Below are 15,685 nucleotides of genomic sequence, written 5' to 3' on the forward strand. Positions count from 1 at the left end.
GTCACATTAATGATTTTGCTCTCCATTTAAATCCAAAATATTGAAAAGATGTCATATATCTTTAAAGATTTTATTGGCAAAACAACAACAAAGGTATAAATATACATTGTCTCAGAATTTTTTTTTATTTTTTTAGGTTCAATTCAGTAGTCATACTGGAGAGAGTTGATTATGCTATTGTCATGTTAAAGAATTTTGAAACATTATGAGCTGCTGTGAACAAGCAATCCATCAGACAGGGTCTGAAGATATTTGGGTAGAATGAGACATTGTTGCAAAGGCATAGATTTTAGCAGCATTTAACCTACATCATGATAATATATCTGAATACCAGTGTCATTGTGTGGTTGTTGGCAGGGGTCTCACCATTCTTCTATATTGTTTATCTGCTCATCCAACAACCACCTATAAAAGCCCTTCTTTCTGTCAATGTGCAGATGAATGCCTTGTTTCCAGAAGGTTCCTAGGTTATGAAAAATGAAAATCCAGATTTACATAGAAAGCAATTTTGAATTTAACATTGAACATGAAACGGTGAACTACTCTCTCTTTCCCCCTCTTTCACTTTAATTAAATAAAAACATAGTATAAATTCAACACTTTAACTCAGATTTATAACAATATCTGATGAAAGATGAAGTTGGTAGAGAGTACTATCCTATGAGGAAAAATACCGCTAAATATTCACTAATTGGTCATCTGCTTCTGTACTCTTTTAAAGCAGGGAAAACATCCTTCATTGCATATCTTTAATAAGTAATTGGGGAAAAAGATAACCACAGATATGCTTGCAGAAAGAGGCATTTACGTATGCATAAAGAAAGAATACATGTGGTTTAAGATTTTTGGCTATTGCAATGTGAACAATACTGAGTGCCCAGCCATCAATATTTGTCAGTGATCGCTATGGGCTGAACAGTGGCACGATGGATGAAACACATTATTGTCAGGATTTTTATTATTGAGGAGTTTGCATTATCACAAAGTCTAGATTACTGGATGGGAACATTTCACTCAATAAAAAGAAGGAAAGAAAAGAAACAGAAGGTATCTCTTCATAGTCCCCATCATTGTGGGGACTCTATCCAAAAGATTGTGTATCATAAATCCACAATTCTAGAACTGAATTTTGGTAACAAATACATTAGAAATTCCAAAATACAAAGAAAAAAAGATAAGGTATGTTATCTGTGAGGGAAAATATGAGAAGTAGCTCCGTGTTGTGGAGATTTCTCCATTTCTCAGTGCCTGTCTTCATTTAGGCACAAATGATACATCCTGAAAGGAGATCTTGCTTTTACTGTGCTCTTAGCATTTGAGGACAAAAACTGTACGGAAGCAGCAGCCTTTTTCTCATACAGGGTGTTGACTAATATATCCCTGAATTTGGCTTTAAGTTATTTTCTTTTCTAAAAATCTCTTAGGCAAAATCCATAGGCATTTGCTACGGGCAGGGATGGGAGAGTAACTCTGTGCAGAACTTTACTAATATATGCAGAAGAGATAGAGGAATTAATGCTGACTGGGGAGAGCTGATCACTGGTATTCATGACTGTGAGCACTCAGCAATGAGCTTTCATGCTTCTAACCTAAGGCATGAAACCCAGAGATAAATAATGTCCTCTCAGGCAAAGATGAGAAAGAAATTTGGGATCAGTTTCATCCCTCTGCTTCTCTTTCATATTTTTGAACAAATTAACTTTTGCCAGTTTATTCTTGTTTTATTACATATTCTCCTCTCCTTAGAATGGCATAATGAGTTTGGGGGGAGAGTCTTGCTGAGCTTCTTGATAGAAGATGTGCTTAGAAGGTCCATTTAAGGGATCATCTGATGGGGCTACAGGGACTTCCTAAAGACATACACTGAAATAAGCTTATCTAAACTTATCCTGGGAGATGACAAGAAATTCAGAAACACAGTATTCCTTCTGGCTCAAAGGAAACTGATCATCTTTGTGCAAAGAAGGTTTTGCTTTGACATTGTATGTATACACACAGGAGAAGCATGGCAAATGATGACAAATACCTTCTTGAGAGTGAACTGAGTTTATTTAAATTGAAGAAGAGGAGGATTTTTCTTGAGGGGGGCAGGGAAGGGTTTAACACTCTTCTGAAAATATGGAAAGCAGTGATATATTTTTTGAACCTTTAAATGCAACTTCCCATGATGTTTGGGATGAGACAAAAAGTCTTGTTTCAGGTTGGCCAGGATCCACTTCCAAGTACCTCACTTACTTTGAAGTTTCTTGTTTCCATGTCCCAGTTATTCAGATCTAGGTCCATACCTGGACTTCTCAAATTATTTTAATATTTGTATCTTTTCTTGACACTCATCATTTCAGCAAAACAAGCCTTACTTCATTACCTGGCCCAGTGAGTCCAGCTTCCAAGTTGATTTTCAGCCATGCAGCCCAGTAATCACCTGGGTTCTGCATCCATCATGCTAGGAAATCTTACCAGCTGCTAGTCACAGACCACTCAATAAGGAAGAGGAATTCAAAAGTTTCCTTGGTAATGGAGAAAAGTTGTTCTCCAGCTTACAACTAGGGCAAATGGGTGACAATTGCAGATGGGAGTGGAGGGTATCTCAGCTGTATCATATAAGCAAGAGCACTTTCTTGGCCATCAAGAACATTGCCTAAGTCAGGCTGTAGGGACTTGAATCACTTACTACCCATGTGACTTTTAGACATGCCCTAAATTTTGTGACCCTCTGTTTTCTCATCTGCATTATGAAGGTAATAATAGTCTCTACCTAATATGCTATTGTTAGAATCACATCAGATAATTTATATATGTCTTAGCCCTGTGCCACAATAAATGCTAAATTTATTGCTGTTTTGTCTATCTATTGCTCCAAGAAATAATCCCAAAACATAGTGGCTTAATACAACAATTTACTATAATTTCTAACAGCTCTAAGGAGTCCTGCTCAGTTAAGAGCACTGGTTTGGGGACTGTCTTACAGTTGCAGTTGGGTGGCAGCTGTCAATGGAATAATCTAAAGGCTTGGCTGGGCTATACATCCAAGAGGCCCTTCCTCTACACGCTCGGTATCTTATGCTTGCAGTCAGCTTGGAGGTCAGCCCATGTGTCCACCAGAGTGCCTACCGTGGCACAGCATGGCCACATCCCAAGATTGACCTAGACAGAAGGAACACACTATTTTTTATAACTAGCCTCACAATTCCCAAAATACCATGTTTACTGAATTCTATTAGACAAGCACGATATTAAAAGCAGCCCAAATTCAAAGGGAAGAGAATTAGACTTTATATCTTTATATGAGAAGTAAATGAATATATAAAGAGGCAAGCAATTGAAAGCTGCCATCTTTTGAGAATATCTACCACAATTAATAATATGTTAATAACAACAATAATGACAAAGAGTGATATTAATATTTAATAACCACTGAACCTCAGTTTCTTAGTTTGTAGCATGAGATATCATGCATAAAGTGCTTGGAAGATTCCCTGGAATATAATGTAAAAAATGTTCTGTAAATTGTTATCTGTTTTTTTAAAGAATATTTTTATGCAAATAACTGTTTTAACTTTTTAAAAACCTCCAAATATGTACAACTAAGATGTGATGATGCTATGAATAATAGATTTTTTTTTGCTTGTAATTGAAATTCTTATTGCAAATTTATTAATGGACTTACAAAATCAATTGATTTAACAAATTGATCAAAACTTGGATGTGAAAACCACTTGTTGTATTTTAAATATTATAATATGCCAGCCTCTATATTTATTCACGGAATCTTTTCTAAAACACTGGAAAGTATTATTTGATAATATCAAAGAAAATAAAAAGGCATCTCACTTTTCCACACATATGATGTTCTATCAGGGAACAATAAAAGATGTACAAAATTATGAAAACATGCATATGTAACTTTGATATCTCTTAGCAATTTCATTTAGTTATTGCATCAGCCATTTACAAGAATTTTAAGACATTTTCATTTACATTTTAAATTACTTTAAAATGAGCCCTGAGTATGCCATACCTAATACTTTTCAGTTCCCTCTATGGTTTTGTTTGTTTTGATCAAAAACTCTTACCTTCAGCTGTCCTCTTATATTAATTCTCATTGTACTATATTTTGATGACATGTCCCCGTGAGAACCCCTCCAGAGGACCCACAGCTCCTCTTTGAGGAACTGTGCAGAGGACATCAATAAATGGAAGAGAGAAGCAGACCTAATACCTTTGGTCATTCAGTGCAGAGTCAACCTTTAACCAGCCTTGCAGGCTTTTAGTTTGATTAATACTTAATTTTGCAGCCGAGAAATTTCAAATTGAAAATATCTATTAGGTCATCTGGCCTGGCACTTTCACAATTACAATATGCATTATGACATATAATTACCATCTGTGAGAGGAAAGGTGGAAAATTTGACTTCTGCCATCCAGCATGACACATCCCAATTTTCCTGGGTCGGTAAAGCCATCACTAAAGATCTTTTAGATTTCTTAACTCGGTTTTTCCCCATGTCCTATGCTGATTCCCCATAAGCCATGACTGAAAAATCTGAATAGAGAATGGGCCTTGAGATGGAAGCAACATTAGTCTGGCATTGATGTCCTTCTGTGACTCAGATCCACCTTTACTAACCACAGTGAACCTGATTCCTCTATATATCCTCTGTTTCTCCCAAACCAGCTTTCTTGTTATGACAGTTCACTTCTCTTAACTCAAACACCTGGTTCTATTCCCGGTTCATATCTCTCACTAGGACTATTGCAATAGTCCTTAACCAATCCCCCTTATTAAGAATGGTCAAGAGCCAAGGATCTAAAACAGAAGCACAGAGATAAGTTATCTAAACAGACCTGCCAAAAGTCATCTTTGACTCATCTTCTCCTCTCTTTGCACATATACAGCCTCTAGCTTTTGCACTTGGCTTAAACCTCATTACCCCCTTCCTGGCTGAATTCTTTTCTTCATTCCAATCAGTTTTAATGTCACTTCCTTGATTATCTATAGCAATGATCAGTCATTCTGTCTACATCACCCTGATTCATTCTTCATAGTAAAGTGACATTGCCAAGTCGTTGTTTATTTGATTACTGCTTATGGTATGACACCTCAACTAAAATGTATACCCAAAAGGTATGATATCTTTCCTGAGATTTTTTTTTTTACCACCAGTACTTAGTACTGTACTATATACAACTCAATTAATATGTATGTAATGAATTTATGAGTAAGTGATGGAATATGTAATTTGAGGTAGCAATACCTGGAAGAGACTCACCACTCACCTAAATGGAACAGTGTCAGTGTGGACACTGTGGTTCTCACCTTGGCTATGGGCTCTGGGGTCATGGTGAGCACCCAAATGCTGGGCCACTTGAGCCCCATCAAACTCTGCAATAAGAACTGCAATCCATTCTTAATTAAAATAGTTAAGCCAATTAAAATAGTTAAATAGTAAAACCAATAGAAGTCTTATTATTCTCATGCATGTTGTAAAATGGCTAATACAAACTTTAAAAAAACACTAACTTTTATCAACTAAATAGGTAATCTAATTGGGAAAATGCATGGTACTCCATGAGAGTCAAGAAAACCACCATGCCAGACAGACCATGAAAAAAATACCAAGATGAGGGTCAAGCCAGTGGTGTGAGTTCCAGTTCTACTTCTTACTCTGGCTGACCTTGGCTTCATCACTACAAACTCTATCACAGTCTCTTGGGAATGTTTGTAAGGTCTGGATGGATCATGTGTGACCTGGTAGTCAATAAATGTCAGTTCCCTTCCTCTTTGCTTCGGTATATAAGAAGACAGTTGCTAGAAGAATATATTACCAGGCAAAAACATTTCTAATCTGTCAGTTTCATCTCTTTCTTCTTCACAACCTTTTAATCATCTCAAAAATTCCTTTTCTGTCTTAGTATTTGTAACCTTCAGATATAGGCAGTTATGCCCCCCCACCCCGGTTTTCTCTTAGCACATATTTAATTGCTGTACTATCTCCTCATAAATCAATATCTCAAATCCTTAAAACTTTTGAGTGCCAATCATACAATGCTTTTCTGTTGCAGAGAAGGGAGCATGAATTACCTCTAACTAAAAAAATATCACCTGACTGCAGTCTGTGAGTTCTTCAGACAGGTACAGCCGTCTCCCTGCTATACATCATAAGGCCTACCTGAAGAAAATATATGTTGCATTTCTCCTTTTTTTTATCCTTACTATTTTGAGCATGTTAGCCATGTTTCCCATAGGATGGAATCCCGTTTATAGACAGTGTGATTTGCAATGTATTTATCTTTCTGGGGATACAAGTTTTTCTTCCCATAGTGTTACACATTGATTTGTTATTTTTAATTCTCTGGGGCTGTTTGAGAAGGCAGCAGAGGATTTTTTTTCACAGTTTCTGTGCAATCCTTCACTTGACTTTCTTTGCAACCATTTGGTATCACTTAGAAATTTCCATAAGAAGAGGCTTTATTGCTCTTCCACTCGAAGTCAGCTAGATTCATATTTTAGACTGATTTATCCTGGACTCCAGGCCAGCACTGCCCAAAAGGGAGTTATCATTCCCTTCTGACAATGTGGCAAGCCTACCAAATGCTCTCTGAGAATATCCAGCCAGCAACAAAGAATTGGAGGGCTAGGCACTGTGATAGGGGCACAGCCTCTACAAAAACAGACATGATCCTTCCCCAGTAGAGTTTCACCCATAATAAGGAAAAGAGGTAATGCATCCATAATTGCTAGCATTTGAAATTTCATGAAAGAGATATTTATAGAGAACACCAAAGAGAACACTCTAGCAAAGCTTTTCCTGGTCCAAGAAGATTTGAGTAAATGAAGTTTAAGCTGAGCACCAAGGGTAAATAAGTATTAATCAGCTAATAGAATTTTCATTATAATATGTGCAGCATATACTTTCATTTATTTTTACATTTTATTTCTATTTTTAGATGATGAAACATGGAGACATTACATAAATTGCCTAAGATAGTGGCAGAACTGGGACTCCTAAGAGATCTTGGACTCCAAAACCTGTGCTCCTAACTGCTGTACCACACCCATACTACTCCTGCTACTTGGAATGTCTTTTCTTCATTTTTACTAAAGGCTTAGTTCAAGTAACTTAATTAGCAAAGCATTCCCTGACCATGAAGTCCCCCAGATTACGTGTCTTGACCCTTTCTGCCCAGCTTCTAGTTCTTGTTCGTAGTTTGTATCTCTTTTATAATACATATGCTATGGCAAATTTGTCTTGAGTCCTTTCTCATTCTTCTGACTATATCCACACATTTCTTCCACTGTTAAAAAGACAAAAATACACGCAGGAAAAAAGGGAAGAGACGAGGAAGGGAGGAAGGGTAGGGGTGACAACTTCAAGAAGGATAGAAACCAACTCATGCTCTCACGCTTGTATCAACCCAAGTGCCTACTCGGTGGTAAGCATGTTGGCCCTCACAGCAGTTAACTTAAAAGTCACTTAAAGATTATTAAGTTTAAAACTATGTAGCCAAATATGGGGATATCCCAAACAGGTGGGGGAGGATCTGACCTGACACACTGTGTCTCTTTATTCAAGACTTTCTTTTCAAAATATGAATAACGAGGAAAACAATTTCTGCTTATATTTTGTGGGGAGAAGAAGCTTATTACTGAGAACAAAACAATATAACTCTTCTCTCTAGTTTCAGTAGGTTTTCCCAATGAAATCCCCTCATCTGTTCATCACACCCAATTACTCTTCCACATTGTTAATTTGAATTACAAAGTTCTCACCTAAAGAATTCATTTCAAATACTGAGGGAAAGGAATGGATCTAAAGGCTAAGGCACACATGTGGTAAGAAAAAAATCAGAAGCCCGGGGGCAGCAAAAACTGACTCTGTAAGAACCAAGTATTAAGAAAAAGAAAGAGAGAGACAAAACAGCACTCCCAAACCCCAATAACATAACACTTGCTAGAAGCATAAGTCAACTCCTGTATTCCATGAGAAATGTGTATTTACAATAGGAATCCCTGCAAGACATGGTGCATATTGTGCTTCAGAGATATGAAGAGAAAAATGGGGGTGAGGACTCTTGAAACAAACAGCACTTTATTTTTTTATGAAGCTTTTTCCCACATGGAAGACTGAGATTTGACAGCTCTCAAGAGTATCTTCCCTAACATCCCTGACACCATGTAGAAAGGAAACAAATGATTCCCTAGGGGGGCCTTTGCAAATGCAAATGATTTTCTGATTTTATAAAGTGTTTTTATTCTATTGTGTTGCATGAAGAGATTTGGCCAGAATGTATTCCACAGTAACAAGGACCTGCATAGTTTGTTTCACGCCATCTTTCGCACTTTGTTGTGTACGTCTCTTCCCCTGACCCACTTGCCCCATGCTGGGCATCCTCTATTCTGGACCTAGAATATGTCAGACTTTATCATTCCAGAGACCTTTGGGCTGGCCTTTTTTGCTTGGCCTGGCATATGGCTCTTTATATTTTCTACCCCTAACCCTGTTTGTTTTATTCATAGCATTATAAATCTCTGCGACTTTTTTTGTGGTTTTCCTTTAACAACAACATCTCTACATGAGGATAAGGGTAATATCTTGTCCATGTGCCATGATCCAACACATGATTGACCACACAGTCAGCCCTCAATGCCTATGTGTTGAGTGACTATGAGTCAATTGTATAATCCATTTGTTGACTTCAAAGCAATAGCTCCCTTAGGTCCTTTATGATCTCATCACTGCCTCTCTCTTTTTCTCTAGGGCTTTCTTTCAAAAAGCCCCAATTCCCACCCTATATTCCAGTTGGTTGATATTCCCTTATCATCTACATGCCAAGTTCTTTTTTTGTTTTTGTGCCTCTAAAAAAGTTCTTCATTGCCCTGGAAGTCTCTTGACATATCCCTATCAAGCTAACTGCCACCCATTCATCAAGTATCAAGCCAGGTATCATATCTTCTTCCTCTTTACTGCTCCTTTAGCTTCTTTGATTTCTGGACCATATAGACCATTTAATTTCTAGGTGATCCAGGATCCCTCTTATAATACCTTTATCACAACACTTCTTTCATTCAACAACATGTAGAGCACCCTCTCCTTCACCAATTCCACACTAACATAGTTGAATTACACTTTCTATGTCTATCTCTGCCCCTTCCATAGTTTCAAATACTTCCTGCTTAAGAACAACTTGGGGAGCTTTAAAAATATTCAGATCTCTAAATTTTGACTTGGTATAAAAGAGTATAGAAGCTATTAAGATCTTGAGGATGATTTGCTCTCAAAATTAACTAGTTTAGTAAGAGAATGTAGTTAAGAGGTTCTTTTTGTATTATTCTATTTTTTTTTCCTTAAGAACCAAACTCTTATCTCTACCCTGCAGCCCAACAAGACTGGTTTGAGAAATCTCACATCCAACAAGCATATACTTACAATTGCATAATTTTTTCTGCCGAGATTTTTTTATATAAAAAAAAAATAAAAAAAGAAGAAGATGGTGGCATAGAGAGGAGTGGAAGCTAGTCAGTCCCCCTGGAACAACTAATAAACAACCAGGAACAACTAGCAAATAATCTGGAATAACTTCTGGGGGCCAAACGTGATTGTCCAGGTATCATACACCAACCCGGATTGGGAGGAATGTCCGAGATCATAGCATAAAATCTGTAAGTTAAAATCTGTAAGTAAAAACTGCGGACCCAAGTTGAGAGGCCTCCCTCACGGTAGCCCAAACTGCAAAGCCTTGTTGTGCTAGAGAGCAGCACTCTCTGAACAGGTGAATATACCGCAGCCCAGCTCTAACTGAGGTTTTAATTAAAAAATGTTGACTGCTCAATACCAGCTACAAATCCCCAACAAGCAGTCAGAGGCTTTTGGTGATGACTGACCTTGGAGAGCTGGAGGACCTCTTTGGGAGGGAGGGGGAACCCAGAGGACCAGGTGCTATCACTGGCCAGTGGGTGAAAGTTAGATAGGCCATGGACTGGCCCTGAAGGGAGGCTTTCTGTCCCTTTTTTGGCTCAGTGGAGAAAGCCTCAGCCATTTCAGTTCCCAGCACTCTGACCAAGACAAAGGTGGAGATAGCAGAGTCAGAGAGATTATTCAAATGCAAATGATATTTCCATAGGGGGTGTATCTTCCCAAAGAAGAAGGTGGTGGGGCCAAACTCTACCACCTGTCTTCTATTCAGGAACAGACCCCAGAGCCTGGGGGAAAATAGCCACACCTCCTCGCACCAGTCTGGAGTGACAGGCTGACAGAAGCAACCTGCTGGTCAGAAACGCACAGTGGGTTGAGTCCTCACAGGGTGTATCAATCTTCTAAGACACACCCTCAGGGAAACCTGATACTATTGCCTCCTTCTGGACCTGAGCCCATTCTGGTCTAGGAAAACTGATTGGGGTAACCAAGGAAACCAAATGCCTAGACAACAGAAAACTACAACATACGCTAAGAAAAATAAAGTTATGGCCCAAAGGAACAAATTACACTTCAACTGAATTTGAGATACAGGAATTTGAACAACTAATACTAAATCAATTCAAAAAGCTTAGGGAAAATATGGCAAAAGAGATGAAACATATAATGAAAACACTAGGTGTACATAAGGTAGAAATCTAAAGTTCGAAAAAACAACTGGCAGAATCTATGGAAATGAAAGGCACAACACAAGAGATGAAAGACAAATGGAGATATACAACAGCAGATCTCAGGAGGCAGAAGAAAACACTCAGGAACTGGAGAACAAGACACCTGACAGCCTACATACAAAAGAACAGATAGAAAATATGGAAAAATATGAGCAACATCTCTGGGAATTGAATGACTACATGAAATGCAGGAATGCATGTGTCATGAGTGTCCCAGAGAAGAAGAGAAGGGAAAAGAGGCAGAAGCAATAATAGAGAAAAGAATCAATGAAAATTTCCCTTTCTCTTATGAAAGACATAAAATTACAGATCCAGGAATCACAGCATACCCCAAATAGAATAGATCTGAATAGGCCTATGCCAAGACACTTAATAATCAGATTATCAAACATCAAAGATGAAGAGAGAATCCTGAAAGCAGCAAGAGCAAAGCGATCCATCCCATACAAAGGAAGCTTGCTAAGACTATGTGCAGATTTCTCAATAGAAACCATGGAGGCAAGAAGGAAGTGGTATGATATATTTAAGATACTGAAAGAGAAAAACCACCAACCAAGAATCCTATACCCAGCAAAACTGTCCTTCAAATATGAGGAAGAGCTTAAAATATTCTCTGACAAACAATGACAGAGTTTGCGAACAAGGTACCTGCTCTACAGGCAACGCTAAAGGGAGCACTACAGACAGAAAGGAAAAGACAGGAGTGAGAGATTTGGAACACAACTTTGGGAGATAGTAGCACAGCAATGTAAGTACACTGAACAAAGATGACTGTGAGTATGGTTGAAAGAGGAAGGTTAGGAGCATGTGAGACACTACAAGGAAAGAGGGAAGATAAAGACTGGGACTGTATAACTCAGTGAAACCTAGGGTGCTCAATGATTGTGATAAAAGGTACAAATATGTTTTTACATGAGGTAGAACATATGAATGTCAACATTGCAAGGTGTTAAAATAGGGTGGTATTGGGGGAAAAACAATCAATGCAAACTAGAGACTATAATTAACAGAAACATTGTATTACGCTTCCTTTGATGTAACAAAGGCAATATACCAAAGATAAATGCCTATGGGGGGGGACATAGGGGAGGTGTATGGGACTCTTGGCATTGGGGATGTTGTCTGACACTTTATTCTACCTTAGCTTAATGCTATCTTTCCTTTTGTTGCTTCCTAGCCGTCATGTTTTTTTCTCTTTTTTCTTTTTCTTTTGTCTCTCTACCTTTTTTGACTCTTCCTCTTTCTTTGTGGAAGGAAATGGAGATGTCCTTATATAAGTAGTGGTGATGGTGGTGAATACATAAATACGTGACTATACAGGGAACCATTAATTGTTTACTTAGGATGGAATGTATGGTGTGTGAACAGAACTGTCTTAAAAAATGGGTTGATGAGGAAATCTTGAGGGCACTATATTGAGTGAAATAAGACAGACACCTAAGCACAAATATTGCAGGGTCTCATTGATATGAACTAATGAGTCTATGTAAACTCATAGACATGAAATATAAGTTACCAGGATATAGAAAGAGGCTAAAGAATGGGGAGCAGTTGCTTATTATGAGCAGAATGTTCAATTAGGGTGAACTTCAATGTTTGGAAATGGACAGAGGTAATGGTAGCACATTGTGAGAATAACTAACAGTGCTGAATGGTGTGTGAAGGTGGTGGAAAGGGTAAGCTCAGAGTCATGTATGTCACCAGAAGGAAAGTTGGAGGTTAAAAGATGGAATGTATGAAACAGTGAATCTTGTGGTGGACAATGTCCATGATTATCTGTACAGATATTAGAAATCTCTCTCAAGAACTAGAACAAATGTATGACACTATAACTAAAAGTTAACAATAGAGAGGCATATAGGAAAAAATATACCTATTGCAAACTATATACTACCGTTAGTATTTCAACATTCTTTCATCAACTGTAACAAATGTGGTATACCAATACTATGAATCAATAATGGAGGGAGTGTGGTTAGGGGTATGGGAGGATTGGAATTTCCTATTTTTGTCTTTATTTCTTTTCTGGAGTAATGATCATGTTCTAGAAATTGAAATAAATTAATTGTGGTGATGGATGCACAGTTGTATGATGGTACAACGGGCAATTGATTGTATACTTTGGATCTCTGGATTATTGTATGGTATGTGAAAAATCTCATTAAAAAATAAATAAATAAATAAATAAATAAAAAGATTAGTCCAGTTGTTTTCCCAACTACTAGACCAGAAACTCCAATGAGCTATTCTTATACCAGGTTACACCTGACTCCATCTGCTCTCTCCCTCTATGTACAAAGAACGATATTTGTGGCTTCTTTCCCTTCTTTCCCCTCTCTCATATAATAAACCCTACTACTACGCTATCACTATTACTAAAAAGGCCACCGTTAATCCCACCCATTAGCATCACCACCTTCTATTTCATCATCATCTGAGATGTGATTTATCAATTAAATCAAATGTTTCCAGTATATTATCTCATCTAGTTTGCAGAGGGAAATTATCATTTTCAGGTAAGGAAATTGAGGCTTGGTAGTGAAATGATGTGTGTGTGGTTACAAGCTATGAAATGATATTATAATGACTTGGTTATGGAATCTGGGGGCCTGCATTAAACATGCTCAACATGTATACTATAATAAATCTTTGGCAAAGATCTAATCAACTTGTTATTTTTCCTTCCCTTTAAGTCATATTGGTGTGCATGTGTAACACACATACACATATACACATGCATATGTAATTATTCTTCCTATATGTTAGTGTACCACTTTACCTTTCAAAATCTCAATAATGCAATAAGTGACTAATAATATTTTCTTTATTCTATCACCCAGAGATAAGTAATTGGAGAATTTCATTCCGGCCTCTTTTATGCATATTTAATTTACTTCATCTACAAAAGTATGCTTATATTTCAGGATCTGATTTTATGTCCTATATTAATATGGAAGATTATTTGGAAATACATTGCAAGTCAAAATTAAGAAAACAACACAAATTGTATTATACAAACACCTTTTCCAAGGTGAATATTCAGCATTTTGGGGAAGATATAGATAATGGTATAAGTTATGAAAAAATAATCATTATCTGTATTTTTGATACATTTTAAATATATGCATTTAAAATGGATCATATGGTACATACTATCTTGTTCTCTGAAATTTCACTTTAAATGTGTCCTGGAAATCATTCCACCTCATTAAAAATGCATATCTACTTGATCATTTTGATGTCCTTTTTGCATTCTGCTTTATAAATACATTCAGTATTTCACCATTAAGTATGATATTAGCTGTAATTAATTAATTCTGCCTATTCCTTATTTTTGGATTTTTCAATGTGCTTCCTGGGTTTCCTGTTAGAATTACTATCTTTTTTTACTTATATTTGAACATTTGAAGTTGCTTTTTTTCCTCCAGTGGATCTGCTGAGTCTAAAAAATCTATATAGTTTAGAATTACAGTTCATATTGCTATAGTGCCCCATTTATAAAGCATTGTAACAAATTCATGCTCATTATAAATATATGAAATATATCTTTTTCAGAACATGAATCATATATTATGGTAAGCTAAAGCTGACTATGATTTTAATTTTGAATTTATCTAGTTACTACTGAGGTTGAACAACTCTTACTTGCTCTTTTAATGTACTATTTTGGAAATGCCTGTTTGTGTTCTTTGCCAGAGCAGAGCTCATCTTTTGTTTTCTTTTCCTATTTGACAGAAATTTGTTAAAGTTATTTGAGGTATAATTTATATACAGTAAGATTCACTCTACTTGTGTATAGTTCAGTGACTTTTGAAACTTATGTGATTGTATAACCACCACCACAATCACGATGTAGAACCATTCTACTTCTTCAAAAACTGGTTCATGCCACTTTGCAATAATCCATTTTCCAATCTCTAACCCTGGCAAACACAAATCTGTTTATTGTCCATGTAGTGTTGCCCTTCCCCGACAGTCATACAATGGAATCATACATACAGTCTGTCTTTAGGGTCTGCCTTCTTTCACTTAGCATAAAGGATTTGAGAGTCATCTATGTTATTGTGTTCATTAGTAATTCCTTCTTTAGTGATTGACTGATATATGTATATATATATATACACACACACATGCACACACACCTATATACACAGAAAGAGAGAGAGAGAGAGAATGCGAGAGAATAGACAAGCATTAATTACTTGCAATAAGCAATAAGAAATACATTTTCACAAAGCATTGGCTTAGAAAGGGAGGAACAAAATTGCAGACATGAGGTGGCATCTACACAGGGAGAAACATAAGAAACAAAGCAGGGTAAGGAGGCCATTCACCAGAGCAGATAAAGCAGGGCTGCGATCTGAGGAAAAAATGTTCTTTGGTGTCACTCATCAACAATCATATATTCAAAGTGACTAATAGTATGAAATGTCTCTGTCTCTGGGAGATGGGGAGTAAACCATGGCCCAGTGAAGGGGATTCACAGCAGAATGAGCATGTGGTATGTCTGCTCCAAGACTTGAATTTAGAGACTGTGATTGAAATTGACTTTTCCTATTTGATTGTTCAGGAACATTTTTTCCTAATTTCACCCTTCTTCTCATTACTTTTTCTTTATCCCCCGCCCCCTCCCCCCAAGAGATCTCTCTATTCATTCAATAAATATTTACTGAGTGTCTACAATGTGTCAGGCACTATTTTAGGCACTGGGTCAATTTTAAATATGAGATATCCCTAGATCAGCATGTCTTAAACCTTAATTACTTGTGCCCTCCTCCCTCCATTCCTGATATGAGTCTTGAAATATCAGAGGGGAGAGTTAATCCTTATTGAGTGCTTTTCTGAAAGACAAGAATAAAAGTGCTTTATATATAATTAATTCTTAAAAATTTTCAACTAAAATTTTTACTTAAATGTATTTAAAATGAAATTTTATATCACTATGGTCTTAGTTTTACTATGCATAAATGCCATAAACTGGTTTTGGCTTAGAAAACAGGGGTTTACTGATTCATGGTTTAAGAAGCTAGAAGACTTGCC

Source organism: Choloepus didactylus, chromosome 22, assembly GCF_015220235.1.
Source record: "Choloepus didactylus isolate mChoDid1 chromosome 22, mChoDid1.pri, whole genome shotgun sequence".
Lineage (NCBI taxonomy): Eukaryota > Metazoa > Chordata > Mammalia > Pilosa > Megalonychidae > Choloepus > Choloepus didactylus.